The sequence below is a fragment of the Littorina saxatilis genome, linkage group LG14 (genome assembly GCF_037325665.1).
Source record: "Littorina saxatilis isolate snail1 linkage group LG14, US_GU_Lsax_2.0, whole genome shotgun sequence".
NCBI lineage: Eukaryota > Metazoa > Mollusca > Gastropoda > Littorinimorpha > Littorinidae > Littorina > Littorina saxatilis.
The window spans coordinates 11,253,264-11,279,477 of NC_090258.1; the positions used below are offsets into that span (position 1 = coordinate 11,253,264).

At 43.6% G+C, this 26,214-nt stretch overlaps 1 protein-coding gene and 1 non-coding gene across 2 annotated transcripts in view; both read left to right on the forward strand.

The window, feature by feature from the left end:
• The window catches only part of LOC138947096 (unconventional myosin-Ia-like), a gene marked incomplete in the record, with an annotated part of 197,757 nt that overhangs the window by 1,233 nt on the left and 170,310 nt on the right, over positions 1–26,214 (forward strand).
• Positions 23,610–23,683, forward strand: Trnah-gug (transfer RNA histidin (anticodon GUG)). Its single transcript has one exon. It is a non-coding gene; the product is annotated as a tRNA-His (tRNA).

A 26,214-nucleotide genomic window follows, 5' to 3' on the forward strand; every position in this document is an offset into this window, starting at 1 on the left:
TGCGCACGCCTCTGTGTGTGTGTGTGTGTGTGAGATGATAACATGTAATTGAGTCACAATACCATTGTGTACATGTATGTATGTCTCTGGTACCACTGAAAAGCTGTCTGAACATAGTGAATTGTCGACAACTTCTTTCAGTTCTAATAGTTTATCTGATAGCTTGCTTTAATCCTATCCAAAATAATCTGTTTCTTTTGAAACTTTGCAAATTTGTAACTTTAAACATAATAGTAGGTTAGGATGGTAAGGCCTAAAAAAAAAAATAGGTGTGGTTACGGTAACCCGACCTACCCTATTTTTAGGGGCCGATCCTATAACTTTTTATTACATTTGTCAAAAAAAACCAAAAAAACAAACCCAGTGCAAAAAACGCAATGAAAGCGAAAGCGCCCGTGTCGCACTTATTTCCCTGTCAAGTAGGTTTAATTTGTACACATTAGAAAAAAAAGTTTTAAAAAAAAAAGTGATTGCCTACCTACCTACCCTTTTTTTGGGGCTATGTTACCGTAACCACACCTATTTTTTTTTTTTTTTTTGGCCTAAGAAGTTGCAATCCGTTGCAATAATGTGTGTCTGTGTGCGAATATATATATGCACACATACACACGCATGCCTGCGCACTCAGACAGAAAAGGAGAGAGATGAACTTTTCAAAAATAAAAAATCAGGTGAAAAGACAAAAAGTTTGGGGGAAAATTGTTAGATTGAAACTGTCTTCGAACATACAACAATTTAGCTTTTTTCTCAGATTTTTAATAAAATTGCATGGTCAACTGTGACCGTTTGCAAACCTTACCAGAAGATACAGTAATGTTATGCAGCATTGATTTGTCTTAATTTCTTTCCCTCTTTCTATATTTCTCTGTTTCTGTCTGTCTGTCTGTTTGTCTCTCTCTCTATCTCTCTCTGCCTCTAACCTTCTTGTTTCTTCTCCAGGAGATAAAACGCCTGTGAAAATAGATGTGTCTATTTTGGGAACTTCAGAGGAAACCTGGGGAATGGTGTCAGAAAGGAGGACCAGAAAGAGATAGTTTTGAGGGTGATGATGTGATAGATGTTTTGAGGGTGATGATGTGATAGATGTTTTGAGGGCGGTGGTTCATTGTGGGAAAGGAAGGAGGGGATGATGTGATAGATGTTTTGAGGGTGATGATGTGATAGATGTTTTGAGGGTGATGATGTGATAGATGTTCTGAGGGTGATGATGTGATAGATGTTTTGAGGGTGATGATGTGATAGATGTTTTGAGGGTGATGATGTGATATATATGTTTTGAGGGTGATGATGTGATAGATGTTTTGAGGGTGATGATGTGATAGATGTTTTGAGGGTGATGATCTGATAGATGTTTTGAGGGTGATGATGTGATAGATGTTTTGAGGGTGATGATTGTGATAGATGTTTTGAGGGCGGTGGTTCATTGTGGGAAAGAAAGGAGGGGATGATGTGATAGATGTTTTGAGGGTGATGATTGTGATAGATGTTTTGAGGGTGGTGGTTCATTGTGGGAAAGGAAGGAGGGGATGATGTGATAGATGTTTTGAGGGCGGTGGTTCATTGTGGGAAAGGAAGGAGGGGATGATGTGATAGATGTTTTGAGGGCGGTGGTTCATTGTGGGAAAGAAAGGAGGGGATGATGTGATAGATGTTTTGAGGGCGGTGGTTCATTGTGGGAAAGGAAGGAGGGGATGATGTGATAGATGTTTTGAGGGCGGTGGTTCATTGTGGGAAAGAAAGGAGGGGATGATGTGATAGATGTTTTGAGGGCGGTGGTTCATTGTGGGAAAGAAAGGAGGGGATGATGTGATAGATGTTTTGAGGGCGGTGGTTCATTGTGGTAAAGAAAGGAGGGGATGATGTGATAGATGTTTTGAGGGTGGTGGTTCATTGTGGGAAAGGAAGGAGGGGATGATGTGATAGATGTTTTGAGGGTGATGATGTGATAGATGTTTTGAGGGTGATGATTGTGATAGATGTTTTGAGGGCGGTGGTTCATTGTGGGAAAGGAAGGAGGGGATGATGTGATAGATGTTTTGAGGGCAGTGGTTCATTGTGGGAAAGGAAGGAGGGGATGATGTGATAGATGTTTTGAGGGTGATGATTGTGATAGATGTTTTGAGGGCGGTGGTTCATTGTGGGAAAGAAAGGAGGGGATGATGTGATAGATGTTTTGAGGGCGGTGGTTCATTGTGGGAAAGGAAGGAGGGGATGATGTGATAGATGTTTTGAGGGCGGTGGTTCATTGTGGGAAAGGAAGGAGGGGATGATGTGATAGATGTTTTGAGGGCGGTGGTTCATTGTGGGAAAATAAGGAGGGGATGATGTGATAGATGTTTTGAGGGCGGTGGTTCATTGTGGTAAAGAAAGGAGGGGATGATGTGATAGATGTTTTGAGGGTGGTGGTTCATTGTGGGAAAGGAAGGAGGGGATGATGTGATAGATGTTTTGAGGGTGATGATGTGATAGATGTTTTGAGGGTGATGATTGTGATAGATGTTTTGAGGGCGGTGGTTCATTGTGGGAAAGGAAGGAGGGGATGATGTGATAGATGTTTTGAGGGCGGTGGTTCATTGTGGGAAAGGAAGGAGGGGATGATGTGATAGATGTTTTGAGGGCGGTGGTTCATTGTGGGAAAGGAAGGAGGGGATGATGTGATAGATGTTTTGAGGGCGGTGGTTCATTGTGGGAAAGGAAGGAGGGGATGATGTGATAGATGTTTTGAGGGTGGTGGTTCATTGTGGGAAAGGAAGGAGGGGATGATGTGATAGATGTTTTGAGGGTGGTGGTTCATTGTGGGAAAGGAAGGAGGGGATGATGTGATAGATGTTTTGAGGGTGGTGGTTCATTGTGGGAAAGGAAGGAGGGGATGATGTTTGAGGTAGCACAAAAACACACCTGACAAACAGGAGACACACACACATGCTCAAGCACATGCACACTCATCGAAACACACACACACACACGCTCACACACATGCACACACATTGAAACACACACACACACACACACACACACACACACACACACACACACACACACACAAAATTGAAGGAGGTGGGATGAGAGTAAAAATGATAGTGATAGGGATGGAGGATCTAGGAAAGGGCGGGGGGAGGGGGGGGGGGCGGGGGGTACCTGAGAGGGGGACGGGGGAGAATATATCGCGGTGAATGGTTTGCTGTGTCAGGATGTTTAGGAAAGCATATCTGGGTTGTCACACGATTGTGTGATAGGGGGCCGAGGATGCCATCGTTATCGTCATAGGTTTCCAAGTTTACCTGCGCTGTACCTTCGCCCCGTGAGCGCTTCCCTGTGATAAGGATGTCTCCATTATCCCCCGAACCCTACTCCTCGCTGCAGCTGTCAGTATCAGTTTAGGAGGAGAAGCCTTCTCCTTGTTAGCGCGAAATGGTGGATGTGAACTGTTGTAGTATTGGGTAGGAATGCGTGTTGGGGGGGGGGGGGGGGGGGGGCAGGCATAGGAGGCTCGGAGGGTTTGGAAGACAGAAAGAGAGTAAGGCCAACAAAAAATAGGTGTGGTTAAGGTAACATAGCCAAAAAAAATAGGGTAGGAAGGTAGGCAATCACTTTTTTTTTTTTAAACTTTTTTTTTCTAATAATTATGTGTACAAATTAAACCTACTTGACAGGGAAATAAGTGTGCGACTCGAGCGCTATCGCTTTCATTGCGTGTTCAGCACTGTTTTTTTTTTTTTTTACAAATGTAATAAAAAGTTATAGGGTCGGCCCCTAAAAATAGGGTAGGTCGGGTTACCGTAACCACACCTATTTTTGTTAGGCCTAATAGCGACATACACAAGGATCTGTAGATCTTCTTCTTCTTCTGCGTTCGTGGGCTGAAACTCCCACGTACACTCATGTTTTTTGCACGAGTGGAATTTTACGTGTATGACCTTTTTTACCCCGCCATTTAGGCAGCCATACGCCGCTTTCGGAGGAAGCATGCTGGGTATTTTCGTGTTTCTATAACCCACCGAATTCTGACATGGATTACAGGATCTTTTTCGTGCGCACTTGGTCTTGTGCTTGCGTGTACACACGGGGGTGTTCGGACACCGAGGAGAGTCTGCACACAAAGTTGACTCTGAGAAATAAATCTCTCAGAAGAATCGGGAGGCGAAAGTCGGAGAGAGTGAGAAGGAAAGGAGAGGGGGGGGGGGGGGGGGGGAGGAGAGAGAGAGACGAAACCGAAAGAGGTAGAGCACTAAAACTCATCATAGATACTTTTTTCTTTATTTGGTGTTTAACGTCGTTTTCAACCATTCAAGGTTATATCGCGACGGGGAAAGGGGGGGATATGGGATAGGGGAAAGGGGGGAGATGGGATAGAGCCACTTGTTAATTGTTTCTTGTTCACAAAAGCACTAATAAAAAAATTGCTCCAGGGGCTTGCAACGTAGTACAATATATGACCTTACTGGGAGAATGCAAGTTTCCAGTACAAAGGACTTAACATTTCTTACATACTGCTTGACTAAAATCTTTACAAACATTGACTATATTCTATACAAGAAACGCTTAACAAGGGTAAAAGGAGAAACAGAACCGTTAGTCGCCTCTTACGACATGCTGGGTAGCATCGGGTAAATTCTTTCTCGTCCCAACCAATATGGGACTCCCCCTAACCCGCGGGGGGATATATAGATCCTAATAACATGAGAGAGAGAGAGAGAGAGAGAGAGAGAGAGAGAGAGAGAGAGAGAGAGAGAGAGAGAGAGAGAGAGAGACTGTACACGTGTGTTGGGCTCTGTTATCTGGTGGTATGGTATACCTGGTGGTATGTTATCAGGCGACTAAGGGGGCACTGCTATCACTGCACGTGCGATAAGCACGCTGAAGTTTGTGGTACTGATGTCCACTTTTTGAGACTTTACATAGAGCACGTGAACCCCCCTGTGTGTGTGTTTTTTTAATATAAAATCGAGTTAGTGTTGCGTGTGTTTCGCTGTGTACAGTGCATGTGTATATATTGAATACACTCACACACACGCACACTTACGCGTCAACGTTTACACAAATACTGATTTTCTCATTCATTTCCCTGCCAGTCTTTGTCCATGTCACTGTCAGTCTTCCAGAGACTCTGTCTCTGTCTCTGTCTCTCTGTCTCTCTGTCTCTCTCTCTCTCTCTCTCTCTCTCTCTCTCTCTCTCTCTCTCTCTCTCTCTCTCTCTCTCTCTCTCTCTCTAACCAACTCGTACAAATACCTCGGCATGTTGTTTACTACAAAATTGAGTGTAAATGTTGCTTTGAGTGAGATGTCCAGAAAGGGAAAGAAAGCAGTCATTGAGATACAGAGAACAATGAGAAAACTGAATGTTGCTGATCCATTGGTGTTTTGGAAGATGTTTGATGTGCAAGTAGAACTCATTTTAACATACGCAGCCGAAGTTTGTAGCGAGAAGGGAGGAAGATAGCCGGCGACTGATACAACGAATAATGTAACAGTGCATGCCCGATGTGTGATGGAGGCTGTTAAGACGAGGTACACTTTCTTTTCCACTGTACAGCCTATACTGATATCCGTCCAAAGTGTAACGTGTTAAAAAGTTATTCTGAACTAGCCTCAGTAACAATTGTTACATTATTCGTGGCGGATGTAGCTTTTCCTTGAAATTGCTATCGAGATTTTCTCTATAAATATAATTCACTCGGAAACACTAGACTGATAATTATTGTGATGCACACAAATTCGTGCGTAATGATGCGAATGACCCTTCACTCAGTGAGGTCAAGAACAAAGGGTTTATAAGAGTGTCCAGGAGAAATTATTTTTGCTTTCTTACATTCGAGGTTTTTCTTATCGGGAGACTCCGGATATATATACATAAGATTTTTTTTTCTTATGGGGGGAAAAACAAATGTCATCATATTTTTGGAAATGCAGGCAGGTGCATGAATGTGTATGTGATAATGAATATTTATGTTTGTAAATTTATGTGCGTGAGAATTAATATTATGTGTATTTTAAATATTAGCCTCGGCTTCTATATATATATACGACTAGTGTCTGTGTGTCTGTCTGTGTATCTGTCTGTGTATCTGTCTGTGCGCGATGCACGGCCAAAGTTCTCGATGGATCTGCTTCAAATTTGGTGGGCATATTCAGGTAGACCCGGGACACGACACAACCTGGTCGATATTTCAACACGTGCTCTCAGCGCGCAGCGCGGAACCGATTTTGGTTCCACCTCAGCTATTTTGGTTCCACCTCAGCTACCCGGGCCCCCATACCGACACACCATAGCCGCTACACCACATCACAACGCCAAAGTTCTCGGTGGATCTTTTTCAAATTTGGACACCGTATTCAGCTACACCCCGGACACAATATCATCGATGAGATATTTCAACACGTGCTCTCAGCGCGCAGCGCTGAACTCATTTTCGTTTTTGTGTTCATTTCACCATTATAAGTAACTCTTCCTTATCTTCTCCAGTGTTTGGCGTTTATCTCCCTTCCTTCGTGTGGCTTTCCCGTTCAGTTGTAAGTTACTACACTGCGCTGTCCACTGCGCTGAGCGTCTTCGGATATATTCCCGGCGTTCTGTTACTGTTACTATTTTTAGAAGGTCAACGCAGTGTACAGAACGTAAATTGGACCCGTAAATTATCCTCACTGTAAAAGTGCAAAGGTCGAATCAATTTATAGCCACGCGAAAAATACACTGTCATCTATCTCTCTATAGATACGGCTTCTCTGTGTTTTTGTGTGTGTGTGTGTGAGTGTGTGTGTCTCTATGTAAGCAACACCTGTGCATTGTTCAGTTCTGTTTGTGATGTGGTCTGGCGGCTTTTGTGTAATTTTATGTACTGGCCTTCCTTTGAGAAGCCATAACTTGCTCAGTCCTGTTTGAGTGGAGTTCGCCTCCAAAGGTGATTAACACGGTTACATTCGTTGACAAGGATGGGACTCGATATGGTCAGGAATGGCATTATGGCCACTGAATCATTTTCGTGCTGTTCCCATTCCACGAATCTGGGAGGGACCTAAGCTTGGCGGGTCCATTGTTCGGACCCGGCGAAGCCGGCGTACGGCTCTAAGTACTTCTTCCCGGCGAAGCCGGGTACCCGGCGAAGCGGGTATTCATTCTAGTTCCCATATATATGTGTGTGGGGCTTCAAACCTCCTGTTAAAATACACGTGGAAACAAAACTTATGGTCAGGAATTAAGATAAGTGTCGTCGCGGTTTTGTTTGCTTGTTTTGGGATTTTTTTTTTCCGACATCAGGTCCAATCTTTTTCGTTCTGTAACTTGTTCTTTTCTTTGATTCTATGTTCCCAAACCTTTATTCGGAACTAAAAATGTGTCTAGTTTCTAATGGAGTTCCATATCGATACACACCGACACATATTTTGCAAGCACAAGAAGAGTAATTGCTATCTGAGTGTAAATATTCAGAATTATGTACAATACCAATGAATAATTATACAAATTAGATTGTTGTTTGCTTTTTTAAGATAGAATTTCTGTTTATTGTTTTACCAATATTTTTGTTTGTTACAGGAATAGAACAAAAGGTCAATGAAATCTATTTCTCTAACACAATACGAGCTATGTTAAATCTGCACTATGGGATTTACCCATTCTAACAACAGAATATTTGTGGAATTCAGTACGAAGGCTACCACAACGCAACAGTCTTAATCTTGTTTCTTTAATTAAACTGGTAACATTGTTTTTGTACAAGCTCGAAACCGAATTTATATTTCCAAAATAGTGCTGTAATAGGTTTGCCTACTGTGTTTTGTTAAGGATTATTCGGATCTGCAGGGAATTCATGAAAAACGTTTAACAGCAAATGTATGTTGTTAACCCGTGATTTGTAAAAACATTTTACAAATCACGTCGAACCTAAAACCCCGATTTGTAAAAATGTAAAAATATCCCATTCCACAAAGTAATGCATGCCTTTATTATTATTAATTTTTCTTGTTTAGAGCCTCTACGCTGAGTGGTGGGGGTGGTTTTAGATCCACATCCCATTTTGGTGCAATCCCATTTTGCCGCCGTCCCATTTTTTTGCCCCATCCCATTTTCGTGACATTTCACAAGCCAAGCGTCATTTTACTAACATGTCATAACAATAGCACGACATCCCATTTTGACACCATATCCCATTTGGCCGCCTTGCCGTTTCACCGCCATTCCATTTCGCCCCCATCCCATTGTCGCAACATTTCACAAAGCCAAGCGTCATTTTACTACCGTGTCATAACAATAGCGCGACATCCCATTTTGACACCATCCCATTTGGCCGCCATCCCATTTTTGATTTATTCTTCTTGCCAAGCCTCACTATACTACTATACTGCGTTATTCAACTAGGAAGACATTCCGTTTACGCGAAATCCCATTTTTGCCACAATCCAAAATGTCGCGAAATAGGGATGGCGGCGAAATGGGATGACAGCAAAACGGCATGGCGACAAAATGGAATGTGGCGCTAGTGGTATGACACGGTGGTAAAATGACACTTGGCCTGTGAAATGTCGCGAAAATGGGATCGGGGCGAAATGGGATAATGGCAAAACGGGAATATGTTTATATTTGTGGCTGAATAATAATAAAAAATAACAAAATAAAAAAGCCCGGAGAGAGAGAAGAGGGGAGAGAGAAAGAGGGAGTGGGGGGTAGGGTGGAGGGGGAGGGGGGTAGAATCAGAGTATAACGGCGTGTGTCTATATGTCTGTGCATGTGTGCGAGTGGCGTCACTGATTCTGCAAATAGCGTGCATGCCATGTGAGTGACATGTGATTTTTGAGAGTGGATGCTAACCCTAACCCGAGACTGTATTATGAGCTATTTTACACTTTTTCTAATCTAAGTCTAACTTTTTCAAAGTTGAAACAAGTCGCGTAAGGCGAAAATACAACATTTAGTCAAGTAGCTGTCGAACTCACAGAATGAAACTGAACGCAATGCCATTTTTCAGCAAGACCGTATACTCGTAGCATCGTCAGTCCACCGCTCATGGCAAAGGCAGTGAAATTGACAAGAAGAGCGGGGTAGTAGTTGCGCTAAGAAGGATAGCACGCTTTTCTGTACCTCTCTTTGTTTTAACTTTCTGAGCGTGTTTTTAATCCAAACATATCATATCTATATGTTTTTGGAATCAGGAACCGACAAGGAATAAGATGAAAGTGTTTTTAAATAGATTACATTATTCGTTTTTGTTACATTATTCGTTGTATCAGGCGACTGCGAAGAGTTTGTGTCAACGGCATCAAATCTCAACCTTCAGCTTCCCGCAGTGGGGCACTGCGGTTATGAAATTAAAGGCCCCTACTGTTTTTGGAACCGCAGGAGCTTTCTAGTTTGCTGTTAGGTAGATTTTTGGTTCCTCTTTCATGTCATGCTCTCTTTTTCTTCATGAATTCTTTTCTTTTTTCTGCCTTCTTGCTCATTCACCTGTATTTTTTCCAAAAATCTCTTCTCTTGTCGCTTGTCTCGTGATTCATGTATAGTTTAATCTGTTAGTGTTCTGATGTAAGTCCAGCAGTAGATAGGTTAAGCCTATTTTAACATACTGGAAACTGGTAATCTTCCAGTAGGTATTAATTTAGTTTTACTAAAGCCTGCTGGGACACAAATAATGGGTTAGTGCATTTGTAAACAGGAATCGCTTGACAAGTGGCCCCCTTCATCCCCCCCTTCCTCGTCCTGATATGGCTCTACGTAGTCGGCTGGACGTTAAGCAACAAATAAACAAACAAACAAACAATCAACCTTCAGCTCTCCAATACGGTGTCCCGCAAGGGTCCGTGCTTGGCCCCATACTTTTCGTTCTATATGCCTCCCCTGTGTCCGATGTTATCAGTCACCATGCATTGTCGCACGAGAGTTTCGCTGATGATACACAGCTTCATCAGTCTGCCCCCCTTGCTGAAGTTGACGATCTGGTATCTCGGACACAGGATTGCATTGCGGACCTCAGTGATTGGATGTCTTTAAACAAACTCCAGTTAAATAGTGACAAAACCGAAGTTATGCTGGCCTGTCCCAAGAAATTTCTCAATCACCCTTCTCTTCCTGCCTCTCTCACTGTCAACGAACTACCTATCTCTTTCTCTCCGTCTGTCCGCAGCCTTGGCGTCACTCTCGATCCAACTCTCTCTTTCCAAAAACACATCTCTAACATCTGCAAGTCCGCCTATCTAGAGCTGCGCAAGATTAGTTCAGTCCGTCACTACCTCACCGCTGATGCAACCAAAACGTTAGTGTGTTCTTTAGTCCTCTCAAAGATAGATTATTGCAATTCTCTTCTGGCCGGTCTCCCTAAGTACCTTTTAGATAGACTTCAAAGGATCCAAAATAACGCTGCCCGCCTGGTCTTCAAATCTTCCAAGTATGAACACGCCACACCCCTTCTTCACTCTCTACACTGGCTGCCAATCACTAAAAGGATCGAATACAAACTCTCCTCTCTTTCTTTTGCCGTCGTTTCTGGTTCTGCCCCAGAATACTTGTCAGAACTCCTCAATCTCTACACCCCCTCTCGTCAGCTTCGCTCCGCCGCCGACACTCGACTCTTCCGACTCCCCACAGTGCAAACAAAGACATGTGGCGAGAGGTCCTTCGCCTATCAAGCCCCTGTGACCTGGAATAGATTACCACTGCCTCTCAGACACACAGATTCTCTCACTACATTCAAGACAAATCTCAAAACACACCTCTTTCAGCGCAAGTGATTTCCCCTCCAGCATCTCCCCACCCACCCCATCCCGCCCCACCTCACCCCCTACCTAGCGCCTAAAATAACGTGTATATATATTTTCTGCGCTTTGTGTCAGCACTGTTTGTGTGTGTGTGTAAATAGTACCGTTGACACGTTTTTATATAGAAGCCTACTGTGGTTCTTGTGCTTAGGCTGTGTATTGGACTGTCATTGTATGCATGCATTATTAGTTGTCAGTAATTATTACATGTGCTGATTGTTCTCTTTGCCTGCGCGCGTATAGTATGTTGGTTATGTTTGGTCATAGTATGTTTGTTTATGTTTGGTCGTTATCTTGCCTGTGCGTGTATTGTATGTTTGGTCGCTTTCTTTGCCTGTGCATGTATAGTTTGTTGGTTATGTTTGGTCGGTTTCTTTGCCTGTGCGTGTATAGTATGCTTGTCGATGTATGTATTGTAAAGCGCTAAGAGTAGACATTTTTCTAGAATAGCGCTATAAAAGTTTGCATTATTATTATTATTATTAACTCGTGTTTTTGTCAGGTCGATTTTGCGGGGCCTTTTAACCCCCTCGAATCAGTTTATCTTGCCCCCGTGTCCAGGGGGGAAGGTCAAGCAAAGAATGTCCAGCGTCTGGTCAGTCAGGCCAGCGAGCGAGTTTTAACGGGAAGACTCGAGTGTCAGCCGGCGAAAGCGGAGAATAAGACGAAGACTGAAGCGAGGCATTGTCGAGGGGTTTAAATTTCACAAGTTTCTGACATTTCTCTGTACCTTGGATTCGGCTCATGCCTAGCGCCTGGCTTTGGCGCCTCTTTCATCGACCGGAATATGCAAACAAGGGAACGTGTGACTGCGCCTTGAAGATGAAGTGTGAGGCTGAATTTCTAAGGTGTTAAAACGAATCATTCTGACAAAAGAGAGTGGAGTTAATGGTTAAACGATTTCTATGAAAGGAAGTAGATTTAGTTATGTTTGTGGTCAAGTTGTTGATATGTAACTGATGATTTCCATGCATTCTTATGTAGAGTTAGTGATGGTTGTTGAATTGTAAAACGATTTGAGAGAATCGAGTTGGTTATGATTAGTTTGCCCTCAGGTTCAGTGTCGGAATGTCGTTTTGACACTTTAATGTGTTTGCCATTTTGGAACTGAGAAGGATTTATGTCAAAAGCTAGATTTACAAGCTCGTGGAAAAGTTGTTGTAAATTCAAATATATATCTCGGTTTTACTCTCTCTCTCTCTCTCTCTCTCTCTCTCTCTCTCTCTCTCTCTCTCTCTCTCTCTCTCTCTCTCTCTCTCTCTCTCCCTCCTCTCTCTCTCTCTCTCTCTCTCTCTCCCTCTCCCTCTCTCTCTCTCTCCTCTCTCTCTCTCTCTCTCTCTCTCTCTCTCTCTCTCTCTCTCTCTCTCTCTCTCTCTCTCTCTCTCTCTCTCTCTGTGTGTGGACTGAGTTGGTTTGTTTACACTTACATCACAACATGTAGAATGAATGACTTATTCAGCGGACATTTCAATAAAAAAAATTAAAAAAAACATAGCACTGTCCTTCTCTGTTTTCGGGGTCACGTATACGTAGTTGCAGTGATTTGGAGGTAATTAAGAAAGATCTGACAGAAACTTGTAATTTGACATGTCAGTTACCGGGGATCATTTCGACATGGACGGCAGCATGGATCGTTACGAGCTTTGTGTCAAACGTACCTATACTAATTTTGTGTAATATTTTGTGTTTGTGTTACACACACACACACACTGACACACACACACACACGCACACACACGCACGCACGCCCACACACGCACGCACACGCACGCACACACGCACACACACACACACACACATTGAGACTCGGATGCCAGCCTCTGCATGGGAAAGAAACGGGCAGACCTCGTCGCGTCAGAGCGGTCCGGAAACCCCCAATCACCATCTGCTTTGCGTAGGTTGAGTGTGACTCACGCACCCCTTGCTGCTTGTGAATGAAACCAACAGTTGCACGGCGCGTGTACACCCCCACCCCCAACGTACCGCTTCGCCCCGCCACCCCCGTCCCTTCCCACCCCGGTTATTCCCAACGTGCAAACAGACATGAAGGACAGTTCCAGAATTGGTATTTTGTTGTATGGCAGCGCCTTTTTATCCGAACCAAGATCATGCTGTACCCGCCCCCCATACCCGCTAAACCCCACCACCCTTCCTACGCTCCCACCTTTTCCCCTTCCCGATCATGTACACACACAGTGCCAGAATTAATATCTAATTGCATGACAGAGCGTGTTTACACCCCCCCCCCCCCCCCTAATCCCTCTGTTCTTCTATCCTCTCCCCCACCCGCCACCATCGCACCCCCCCCCCCCCCTGGAGATTGCAATCGTGTAAAGAGACAAGAACTGACTTAGGACAGTGCAGAGTGAGTCTGGCTGCATGACAGCTGGGGGTAAGAGAGAGGCAGTGTGTGATCGATGGGCAGATTAGGGGTTGGATTGTTCGGCTGTAATGTTGTCGCTGCTGTTGCTGTCGCCGTCGCTGGTGTTAGGTCAGACGACGGCAACACTACTTTATGATAAGACAACGTCGGTATGGAAATACGAAAATACCTAGCATGCCTTAATGGGAAATGGACGCATGGCTGCTGAAATGGCGGGGTAAAAACGGTATGACACACGTAAACATCCACTCGTGCTTTTGCACGAGTGTACGTGGGTGTTTCTGCACATGAACGCAGTAGAAGAAGAAGACAGAGACGTTTAGTCGAGGATGTTTTTGTCTCTTAACAAAGATGAAGGAATGTTTTGTTTTCTTGGAATTCTTGTAGTGTTTTCACTTTGTCTTTCAGCAACATCAATTTTTAAAAAACGTTATTATCAGTTTTTTGGCAAGGTTGAATGGATGCTTTCACTTCATCTTTCAGCTACATAGAGGGGATATCTCCCGGGGGTTCGACACTATTGAGGGTGTGTTTTCGAGGACTCTTGGCAATGTTAAAAGTTAGAGTGTTTGCGCTTGGAGTCTCTTTATGTGACAGCGTAGGGTAAAAGAGTGGCAGTGGCAGGGTGATCGATGGGGTAATTAGGCGTTGCATTGTTCGCTGCTGTTGCTGGTGTTGTCGTTGCTGCTGTCCTTGGTGTGACGGTAAACGCGTCGTGGTGTGACTGTGACGATGACAATGCTTTGGGAGCGCTAGCAGGCAACACTTCCACCACGCTGTGGAGATGTTTTTTTGTTTCCATGTGACACATTTTGGATTTGTTTTCGGTCACGTTTCGGTGATGTTCAGTCTTTTCAGAATGTTGACGAGATGTTTTCACTGACCCTTTGAGGTACACGTGGGGGTGGGGTGGGTGGGAGTTGGGGGGGGGGGGGGGGCTCGGGGTGTCAAAGTCTTTTGAGCAACGTTTAGGGGATATGCTGTTTTTAGTGTGTGTGTTTTTTTGGCTCACGTAAGTGTAGCCTATGCGATGCTAAACTTTGTCTGCCTGTGCGTGTGTATGTGTGTGTGTGTATGTGTGTATGTGTGTGATAGAAACTTTAACATTTGACTAAACACCGAAATACTATTTTTACCTGGTTATTATCCAAGCAACAGCTTCAAAATGTTGAAGCAATGATCGACATTTCGTCGGCACGTATGTAGTTAAAATGTGTATCCAAAGAAAACGGGTGGTGGGGGGTTTTTGGTTTTTTTTTTGGGGGGGGGGGGGGTAGTAAGGTCATATATATTGTACTACGTTGCAAGCCCCTGGAGCAATTTTTTGATTAGTGCTTTTGTGAACAAGAAACAATTAACAAGTGGCTCTTTCCCATCTCCCCCCTTTCCCCTATCCCATCTCCCCCCTTTCCACGTCGCGATATAACCTTGAATGGTTGAAAACGACGTTAAACACCAAATAAATAAAGAAAGAAAGTGGGGGGGGGTAAAACAGGTCACTGGTTTGTGTCGTGTGTGGTATGTAGACCAGGTCAGGGGTCAAGGTTAGGTCAAATCGCGTGAAGGATTGTGCAGGCATGGAAATTGTCCGCCGAATGGCGGATTTCCGCCGAATTTTTTTTTTGTTCCGCCGAAAATGCAAAAGCGTCCGCCGAAAAAATAAAGGGGGGAGGCACACAAAAAAAGCACCGGTTACTTTGGCCTTTGCGCAAAAGCCCGCGAAAACTGTCCGTACTTTGTTCACGCACTGCTACCGCCCGCCTCATTTATTGAACTTTTATGTTTGAAAGTAAACCAGATTGCAAAGATTGGGTTACAAGTTACATTTTTCTGTTTGTCTCAACAGATCAATTTTTTTTACAAATTTAAACCATATATAATACATGTATATATTTTTTTCTTCAAAAAAGCAAAAATTGGTACATTTTTGTACTAAAAACTCTGATTCTAAAAACAGAATTTAATGGCAAACTTGGAGCTCAGATGACACCAGATTGCACCATCTGGGTTCTTTGGAGAAATTTTTTTCCGGGGGGGCATGCCCCCGGACCCCCCTAGTTAGGCTAGGCGCTTCGCGCCGTCGACTGGACGCTTCGCGTCTTCAGTTATAAATTTTCCGCCTTTTTCACAATTTTTAATTCCCACGCCTGATTGTGGTATAGATACAGTTATCACCGAGCTGCAGATCGCCGATTCGGAGAAGACGATTTCACATTGTTCGGTTTCGTAGCTCCAGAAAAATAGAGATTTCCTACAGGTTAATCTGCACAGCGTGTTTCCAGTGTCTGCGCGAGGAAGCGCTGTCGAAATCTGCACAGCGTGTTTCCAGTGTCTGCGCGAGGAAGCGCTGTCGAAAGCGCAGTGTCGATCTGGCCATCTGGCAGTCGTGTCCCCGTAAGTAGGCTACAGACAGACTGATCTAGATCTAGTGTCTCGCACTCTTGCACCGTGTCACCTAGTTTTCTGTGTGTGTGTGTGTGTGTGTGTGTGTATGTGTGACGGAGTGACGGAGTTTGTGTTACTGTGTGTCGATTTCTTACGTGAGCCTCTTGTTGTTATTTTTTAAACAACGTTGACAATATTTGGAGAGAGGAAAGGGAAAATGGTGTCAGAGTCCCTGATAATATGTAGGGGATGTTTTCAGTTGTGCGTGTATGTGTTTGTTTTGTTTAGTTTTGAACCCATAGGTGATGTTCTCATGGTCTTTCTACTTCATTAAAGGCTTTGTTTGAGGAACTAATTGCAGTGGCAGCTTTTAAACCCATCGAGTCACAAGGGACGTCAAAAAGCGTCTGCATCAGCCGAATGGGCGTAATAACACGTGCATCGAATACATCATGTAATGCACCTGGCAGTTGCGTTCTTATTGAATCTAATTTGTCAAATTGTGCAACAAATTAGCTGTCGTCAACCACAGGTGAAAGATCATTCAGGCGAGTGTGTATCCCGCATCAACCATCTCAGTGCCTTTGGCGGTGATCGTAACAGAGATTATCATTTGTCTTCATCATGCACGCCTCGCCTCGTGCATCTGGGCTTAGTTGTAAGAGTGTCAATACTTCACATATAAAGCTGTCCCGGTGATTGTCGTCTGTGGCAGCTGGGGTTTTTCAGTGTGGTTTAGCACAAGAATGTGTTGTGACAACAGAGACCCTGTTTTGTGTGTGCATGGTGTGAAAACATGTTGTGTTCGATATTCGGTGGAGATAGGCTTTGTAACTTGCAAATTGGTGTGTTTGTGTGTGTGCGTGTGTGTGTTGTTGTTGGGTAAGTGTGTTTGTGTGTGTGTGCGTGCGCGCGTGTGTGTGTGTGTGTGTGTGCGTGCGCGCGTGTGTGTGTGTGTGTGTGTTTTCCTGCTGCTGCTTCCTTACTTTACTCGAAATCAAGCAGACTAAACCTAAAACATACATAAAGACATACATTCTGCTGTACGGTGACATGGTTCTGTAGCTCATACTTAGAATCTTGTTTTGGTGTATTAAGCAAAATGCAAGGAATCGGGAAAGGTGCAAAAACACTTTCAAAGTGTGAAGAGGTTTAAATTGAAGAAAAGTGAATTCTTATAAGCTTTTACTTGTTTGAACTTAGCCTAGAGTGACCGTTTCAAAAGCATTCATGTGCAGCGAAACTTGTTGAGCAGAACGGTGCATGCATTAAAGTACACGGCAGTTATAGTTTTGTAGATTGGGTTTTCAAGGATTTGATCGTAGCAAAGGCTTGAAGATCTATTCAATATACTAGAATTGACTAGAAGTCTGAAAGGAGAAATTTACATAACAGTGGAACTAGAAGAGGAAGTTTCTGCAATTCTATAAATTCTCTTCTGGGTTACGCCCGTGCCTACCACTTCACACTTGTGACCAACGCAGACATGCAGAGTCACTGCCTTGATTGAGGTAACGTAGGCAAGATACCTAAGCGGAGGTATAAAATGCGCAATATATTGAAGGGTGAAAGTTCAAATCGTGTCCGTGTGTAACTGTTGGTCTGGAAAGGAAGAAGCCGTTGGAATACGAGGAGTTGAAGCGTACGGTTATATCGTGTACCTTGTGACAGGACCTCGTTTAGGCCTAAAAAAAATAGGTGTGGTTACGGTAACCCGACCTACCCTATTTTTAGGGGCCGACCCTATAACTTTTTATTACATTTGTCAAATAAAACCCAAAAAAATCCAAGAAAACGAGTGCAGAAAACGCAATGAAAGCGAAAGCGCTCGAGTCGCACACTTATTTCCCTGTCAAGTAGGTTTAATTAGTACACATTAGAAAAAAAAGTTTTAAAAAAAAAGTAATTGCCTACCTTCCTACCCTATTTTTTGGGGCTATGTTACCGTAACCACACCTATTTTTTTTTTGGCCTTAGCCAAAAACATGCTTATACAGTCTCTGAGTTAACTGTGAGTTTTAGGGAATTTGTATGTGAAACAGGTGAGTGAGTTTCTTCACTTGATTTATGAGACGCATAGTCTTATTCTGTGGGATTTTTTTTTGCATCAATTGGTGGAGTTCGTATAGTGAAGACGATTCACGGTAAGTAGTGTTATATATATATATATATACCGTAAAATCCCTAGCATAAGCCCACAATCTAGCAAACGCCCACCCCCCACTTTGGGCCAAAAGTTGTGCACAGGGGTAACTACCTAGCAAACGCCCACCCTGCTTTTTTCAAAGAGACTATAAGCTCACTTTCACTAGGATTTGTGCAGACTGTTCTAAAAGTCATCTTTTTCCCCTTCTTTACCTTTTCGTGTTTCTTTCCTCTTTTTCTTATTCTTTGTCCCCTCTCCTCACTCCCACCCATCGTTCATGTTTGTTCGAGTTTCTCTTCTCTTTTTTTTCCTAAGTTTGTGGGGTTTTCTTTCTCAGAAAGATTAGGCCTTTTGAAGACAAAATCCAAGTTCAGTTAACGTTTCATTTCCAAAGACGATCGTGTAATTTCTTCCCTGTACAGAAAGAAAGGGCTTCATTGGTGTTGACATTTCGACATTTCATCAAGTTTCTTTTTCCCGGAATTGTGTTGTTATTGTTTGTCCTTGCAAAGGCCTGGCGATTTTCTTTTTACTTTATAAATTTATATGAATGACTATGCTCGTGTTGTTTTCAGAAGAGCCAGTCCTTTTTTCTTTCTCTCTCTCTCTCTCTCTCTCTCTCTCTCTCTCTCTCTCTCTCTCTCTCTCTCTCTCTCTCTCTCTCTCTCTCTCTCTCTCTCTCTCTCTCTCTCTCTCTCTCTTATGGGCGAGGGCCGGATGAAAAGAAGCATGTATACATTGCTTATTCTGTCACCCTCGTAAAATAAATTTCAATTCAATTCAATTCAATTCTCTCATGATTGTCCTCGTTGGCCTTCTTTGCCTCAAAGTCCCTTTTTTCTTCTTTTTTCCTTCACTTCTACTCACACGACCTAACATGCTTTCAGGGTTTGTATTCACTCAATTACACGGTTGAGCACAAAACTTACTTTGTGCAAAGGGGTCTATCCCTAGCAAACACCCACCCCCCAATTTTACCCTAAATCTGTGCACAGGGGGAGTGGGCTTATGCTAGGGATTTTACGGTATATATATATAGTGTTACTCTCCGTTCACTTTCCCCTGGAGAACGTTATCTATGAACTGTGGTGCATAGTAGGCCAGTTCTCTATCTCTCATTCCTGGCACATCAAAATGATGTCAACATTCATTTCTTATACGTTCTTGTCAAGAAGTTTGAGAGCGTAACGCCCCCCCCACACACACACACGCACACATACACCCCCCTCCCCTCTCCCTCTTATTCTTCCTTCTTTGTCAGTCGTCATCGAAGAAGAATTAGATGTTACCGTTTTAAACGTGCGACGTGAAAGGGTCAGGAGGGATTAACACTAATCAGCTTGACTATACAATTATATCCGCAGGGAGATCCTATCCCTCAAGCACAAAAGGCACGACACAGCCAAATGTATGCCAAGATTGAATAATTATATATATACATGTGTCTGAGGTTGTGTGTTTTTGTTTTTTGTTTTTTTTGTCCTCCCATTTTGATGAACCGGCAGGTGATGAATTGGCAATTGCCAGGTGTGTCACCCTTCACGTGCAGAGCGATTGCACCGCTCAGGTGATGCTTGTTCCTTACTTGATGTATACCTGCCTTGACGGGCATTAATGTGGCAGTTGTGCATTTACCACTGTACAGAACTGCCGTCTGAGCACTGTGGCTTTATTAATTTGCTGCTCTATACTGTGACTGTCTGTGATTTCCAATGAAATCACTGAAGATATTGAACTACTTTATGTGCACAGAGACAGACAGACAGCCAGACAGGCAGACAGACAGAGACAGACAGACATACGGACACTGAGACTGACAGAGAGAATTTTCAGTGAACGACGAAGAAGAAGAAGAAGAACAGAGAGAATGAAAGCTGAATGATGTTGTTGTCGTCGTGGTGGTTGTGAGGCCAACGGCTTATTTCATTGGAACTGAACACCTATATATTTCAAACTAACACGAACATTTGTAATCAAAACGTCGGAACAGATTGAGTGTCACTTGTCACGCACGGTATCAGATCACGCATTTGCTGCTCTTTACTGTACACGTAACTCAGTGCAGACAACGACCAGCTCAAAGAAACTGCAGTATCTTTGACCAACTAGAACCAAAGAGTAGAACCTCGTCATGTGTTGGCTTTCGGTGCCTGTGGGAGAGAGAGAGGTCCCGCTATATCGATACCAAGCAGGTGAATGTGCTCGGTGTGTACAAACAGGTCTATCTTTAGCTCATATCTACGCTCGCCTGCTCGTTGGGTAAGCAAATCTATTTAGGGCACCGTTTCCTGCTGCGTGTTGAATGGACGGTGTACTTGCGGAGGCGTGATAACCGCCTGTACTTCGGCACCCGGTGGTAGTGGTACTGGTAATACCGTTTACTGTGGGTGTGATGGCACAGATGATCCTCTCTGTTAGGACCACAACAAATCAAAAATCAAAACTTTTTTTTAAAACAAATTTACAGTACAAACGTTTAAAGGACAGGACATCTGAAAAGCAGCGTTGTATAAGGGAGGAAGCCTTCAATGAAGAAGTCTTGAAAGGGAGGGGGGGGGGGGGGGGTCTGCTTTGTTGAGTGATACAGTTGAATCTGTCCTGGCGACCACATCGCGGTAACGACCACCTGCCCATTGTGGTAACCCAAGGGATACACGATGATGGTATTTTTTTTCTGTATAATTCCCCTTTTCATACCGATCACCTGTCTCCAACGAGCATTTTGGTCGGTCCCTTGGATGGACGTTGTAGACAGGTTCCACTGTACAAGTAATACCGCTGCGACCAACAGAGTATGTGTAACAGATTAATTATAAACAGCGTTGTTGTGGGGGTGCGATACACGTGGTAGTCAAACTACACTGTGTATGTGATGTGATAATATCGAATGCTTTGAAAACTGATAATGGGATGTGTAGTAGAGAAATTATCAAACAGCGTCACTGTGGAGGTGTGATAATCTATTCCAATATTAATAGCTATATTACTCTGGATGGTGATGAATATATTCATTGATCCCCGCAGATAGCCCCGATCGTCAAATATTGAGATATATTGAAATGAAATTTAGAAGCGAGACAGCAAGAAATTCTTGCTTCCCGAACTGAGGTTAAAACCGACGTAACGGTTGAGATTGTCAGATGTGTGATCACTCCGGGGAAGGAGCGGGGGAGATGAGTGGGTGGATGGGTGGGGGGAGAGATTCTTCTTCTTCTTCTGAGTTCGTGGGCTGAAACTCCCACGTACACTCGTGTTTTTGCACGAGTGGAATTTTACGTGTATGACCGTTTTTACCCCGCAATTAAGGGGGGGGGAGATGAGTGGGGTAGTTTATATGCATGGATAACATTATTACAATCGTTACCATTCTGGGGGTCAAAATCCCCCTAAGGGATGGAACAATTTACATAATTAAATCTTAGTTACTAAATGTATTTATTATTATTCCGTATAAGATTAATTTTGCGGTTTTGAGCCTAGAGGGACATTAGCATATCATTTGCAAGGAGTTTTCTCGGCAACTGTGAAATCGAGTCGGTTAACTGATTGACTAATGTGTGATTACTGTCCAAAGATACGAGAGCTACAGATAGGACATTTGTTTGTTTGTTTTCTTAACGCCCAGCCGACCACGAAGGGCCATATCAGGGCGGTGCTGCTTTGACATATAACGTGCGCCACACACAAGACAGAAGTCGCAGCACAGGCTTCATGTCTCACCCAGTCACATTATTCTGACACCGGACCAACCAGTCCTAGCACTAACCCCATAATGCCAGACGCCAGGCGGAGCAGCCACTAGATTGCCAATTTTAAAGTCTTGGGTATGACCCGGCCGGGGTTCGAACCCGATCACGGGGCGGACGCCTTACCACTAGGCCAACCGTGCCGGCCAGATAGGACATGATGGGTTTATTCGATAAGTAAAAATGGTTAACTGGTGCGTGAGGTCGATATAGTAAAGGATAATTATAGTGGTGATATTGCAAAGGAATGAAGTATTTGTAGGGGGGAGGGGGCGGGGGGGGGGTGATATTCTGGATATTATATGAGTTCCGTTTTGGGAAAAAGATTATTACGGTTGGTTTTGATACGTTCAACTTTGCAACAACGATAGTAACTGCAGTAACATATTATACACTTGGTGAAGAGAACAAGCAACGAAGTAGCCTCACCTCTTGCCAACTATGTGTACCTGTGTTTGTTTATTTACTGCATGCGCACAGCCCCTTTGAAACCGCGCAGGATTAGGTATTATGCAAAACCCGAATTTTTACACTCGCTGCTGAAGTTCTAATGCAGGGATTAATTTTTTTTTTATATAAAAGGACAGGGCAATGCAAACCTGGGCCGCCTTCAATGATAAATTTGAAACCGTTTTGTGTCTTCGTACGCACAAATGGGACTTCAGCTTCCTGTCACGTGTTCTGGTTTGTTGGTGTTTTTTTGTGTGTTTTGTAATATACTGTTTGGTATCTTCTTTTTTGTCTTTCTTCTTCCTTTTCTTCTCTTTCTTTGGCTGTCGTTCCAAGTAAAATCCATGTGAATGGGGTTTTACATCGGGCCGGGTGTTGTTGCATTCCTTTCCGTTGATACCACGGAGCCTTGTACAACTGTACGTGGATGTGTTTGTGTGTGTGTTCTGGGGATTTTCGCTGTCTCGCCATCCTCCCTATCTCTATTTATTTCGCGCAACGCGACCCCTCTCTGACGTCATTCTACTTAAAAGAAGGGTCTGAGTACACCTTCCTTACGATGAGCAGTTTGGACAGACGCCTGTAATTCTCAAAAAATCTCTTCAGGGCTGTTATTTCACGTTTTTTCTTCCACGGGAAAAATTGTTGTGGATATTAAAACCCCTTGTTTTACTGACCCAAATTGTAGTACGTGTACTAATTGTTTGATGGTATTTGGTAGGCATTTTTCGTTCAGGAAAGATACAATTTAATTGAGTCTAGAATGGAATTTGTCCCCCTCCTTCTCCGCTTTAATTTCTTCTTCTTCTGCAATCGTTTGTAGTTGTGTGAATGGCATTGAAATGTAGACACTTTGTGCTTGCTCGTATACTACATGTATCACTATCACATGTGTGAGGTGTTTATTGGAATTTTACAGCGCTTGGAGCTGTGAATCGGGACTTGCTCTATAGAAAAGTGATATATCATTATTATTATTATTATTTTCACTATTACGCCCGTAGTCACTCGTGTCTTATCTGAGGGGTCAACCACTGAGGGGTCAACATAAGAGGGTGCAGGCACATACTGTTTTGCTGATGGCAAGGTTCACACTCCGTCGAAGGTACAAGTCAGATATCCTTGCAAGTAACAGATCTTCTTTTTTTCAAACAGTGCCGGCGCGATGAGTGAAACTCCACAGTGATTGATTAGCTATAAATAGTATAATGGCGACATTGAAGTCAGAAGTTCAGAACCAATTCATGGGCTTATGGGGATTTTGAAGCACGAAAGTAACGGGAAATTTCACAGAGACGACAAACAGCGCTCTAACACGATTTCCTTTTTTTTGCATTTGCCACACGTTGCCACAACGGTGTAGATTTACGGTGATACAACACGAATTCTTTGGACAAGTTTAGAAAATGAAACAAATAACTGTTCACAATCGATGATTGTCCGAGGCAATGCTCTCTAACCGCCGAGTCCCGTTTTTGTAGCACTAACGATAGAAAGGCGTTTAATGTTGGCACACATGTACATACATGTAGCAAAGTTCCCAGTGTTTTAGCACGACGTGACACCAACATCATTTTGCAAACATTTACAAAGATGGAAGTAGAGATTTGACGAAAATGGAATCATTTCTATTGGCGGATAGTGTAACTTTAAAGGCACGGTCCTTCCTGTCAAACCAGTTGGGCTTTGGTCAGGCTTTTACCTGGCAGAAGGTCATCCCTCCACTTGGACACGTGCCAACAATCAACCTCCTACCGGCCCCCGTAGCGCAGTGGTTAGCGCATCGGGCTGTGGGCCGGGAGGTCGTGGGTTCGAATCCCATCAGGGCCATGTGGGTTTTTTGGGCTACGGTCGGCTCCTACCCAGAGTGGAAGTGCTATGGTTCCTATGGGAAGGCTGGAATCACACAGCCGAGTGTCATTCACTTAACGAATGCGACTTTGAGGGTGCTCAGGTTCTGTATACCTGACCAACACCGCAGGTGCGGCAGTTCTCGGGCCTGGTTGACACCAGGATATATTATGACAGTAAGCGTAGAGTGCTGCCCTGTCACGTAGTCTCAAACCAAATTGGAAATCCATAGCATCATCATTATAATCATCCTCATCTCATTAATCATCCAAAATTATAAGTTGTCCTTGCTCTTGTGGCCCTTCATGCCCGGAGCTCTCATGGTGACCTTGGTCTCAGTGTTCCTGTTTCATCCTTCCCTGAAAAGTACTTCTGCTGTCAGTCTTCAACGTGTAACGTTCTGGGGGGTCGACGGAGGGACGTGGTGGCGGTCTGCTCTCTGGAGGGGACCCTCACTCAGTCTGGCTCCGCGACTTAGCAGTCAATGTCGTTAGTAGGGGGCATAGTAGGTAGTGGGCTGCGTCCGTTAGCTCGGGACAGACCCACTACTGAACACCGTCGAAGTGACTCAGCAGAAGTGCAGTGTCATCTTCCGAGGGTAGCCTACCGCAACGACCCGACATCTCTCCCTGGAGCGTCTGTAAAATCGACAAGTCTGGCAGCGGAACGAAATTCAGATGTGGTTGGAGCAGTGAGTGCAGGGACGGGGCGGCGTGAGAGCACACCGGGACAAGGAACAGGTGTAAGGGAAAAAAAAAAAAAAAAAAAAAAAACAATCAACCTCCTGTCTGCTGCCAGCGCAGAGTGAGAATTTTGACAATTTGTAATTAATTAAATTTACTCCCCCCAAAAAAACCACTAGTCGGTTAAGAATTAAATTATGAACCGACTCTCCAAGGTGCACAGAGAGCACCCAGGCTGCTGGTGTTTGCTATGTGACCGAGAGCAGGGATGGTCTTATCCTTTGTACAGCGTTGAAACCTGGCCTGATCATAGAGCATTAGTATGGAAAGCCGTTTGGCTCATAACCATTACACGTGTAAAAAAAGTATTAGTACACGTGTAATAAATCATTAATACACGTATCATTAATGATTAATACACGTGTAATACAAATGTCATACACGTGTACGAAATGATTAAATACACGCGTAATAAACATTTCTTACACGTGTATTTAATCATTTCTTACACGTGTATGAAATATTTATTACACGTGTATTTAATCATAATAGCATAAGAAAAAAGATAAATTACACGTGCAATAAGAAATAAATACACGTGTATTAATCATTTATTACACGTGTATTTATGATTTATTACACGTGTAATGGTTATGAGCCAAACGGCTTTCCATACATTAGAGGATGAGCCGAACGGGAAAAACAGTATCTTTAAAGGTACTGAACTTGTCAAATCCAGGTGCACGGAGCCCCTGGGGCTTTTATAGGAATACCTCAGGCAGCTATCCGTTAGAAGAACTGCCAGGTTTCATTGACTTGCACCCAAAGAATCAAGAACTGCGATTTTTTTACGAATTAATTTCGAACTCGGACCCGGCTGGTCTTGGCCTATTTTTGGATCTAAATTTAGATCAGGTAGATCACCACATACACATTATGCACAACTGAAAAGACACGTCACTAGCAAACTATGTCAGACGTCATCATGAGTTTGTGTGAAACAAACTGGAGGCCGGAATCACTCAGTTGAATCGAACTCCGACCAAACACCACGTAATAACTAGGTTAATGTATGCACTCGCGTGAGCAAGAAACTGTCGAGCTTCACAGATGTCGTCGTTGGGTAGTTTTGGGTTTGTTTTACTACCATAGGAGGATTTTTGAACTGTAAATGCACTCAGCTGCAACAAAAACGCAAAACGAAGGCTGTGAGCTGCACTGTGCCTTTAAGGACAGATACGACTAACACAGTGCGGGGGATCGCTGTAGTGAGACAGAAATAATCTGCGGCAAGGTGACAGCAAGGTTCTTGTCTGTGTTCCCCTGTCCTTTTGACTTAGTTACTGTATGGGGTAGTGGGGTGGTTTGTTATACGGGTATCGTCTTACACGGGGTGGCAGGTCACCTTAGCCTTGAAATGTAGAAGTTGGAAGCAAAATGGGATTGTATCCGTTTCTACATAAAGGTTACTACGCACTGAAACGGCGTTACAACTCCACTTTGTCATACTGTATGAGGATCTCTCTCTCTCTCTCTCTCTCTCTCTCTCTCTCTCTCTCTCTCTCTCTCTCTCTCTCTCTCTCTCTCTTTCTCTCTCTCTCTCTCACTCAAAAGAAGAAAGAGTTGTGGTGAATCAGCGGAGCATAATAAAATCAGTTTCACATGTTTCATTGAAAGATATGCAGTGGTTTAATTTATACTTCTTGATAACAGGGTATTCATATTCTCATAGCGAGTGTCCGTCATAAAGTGATTTGTTTGAATTCCTAGCTTTGAGATGACTTACACCCACCCAAAACTTGCTGTCAAAAGAAAATGCCATCCTCG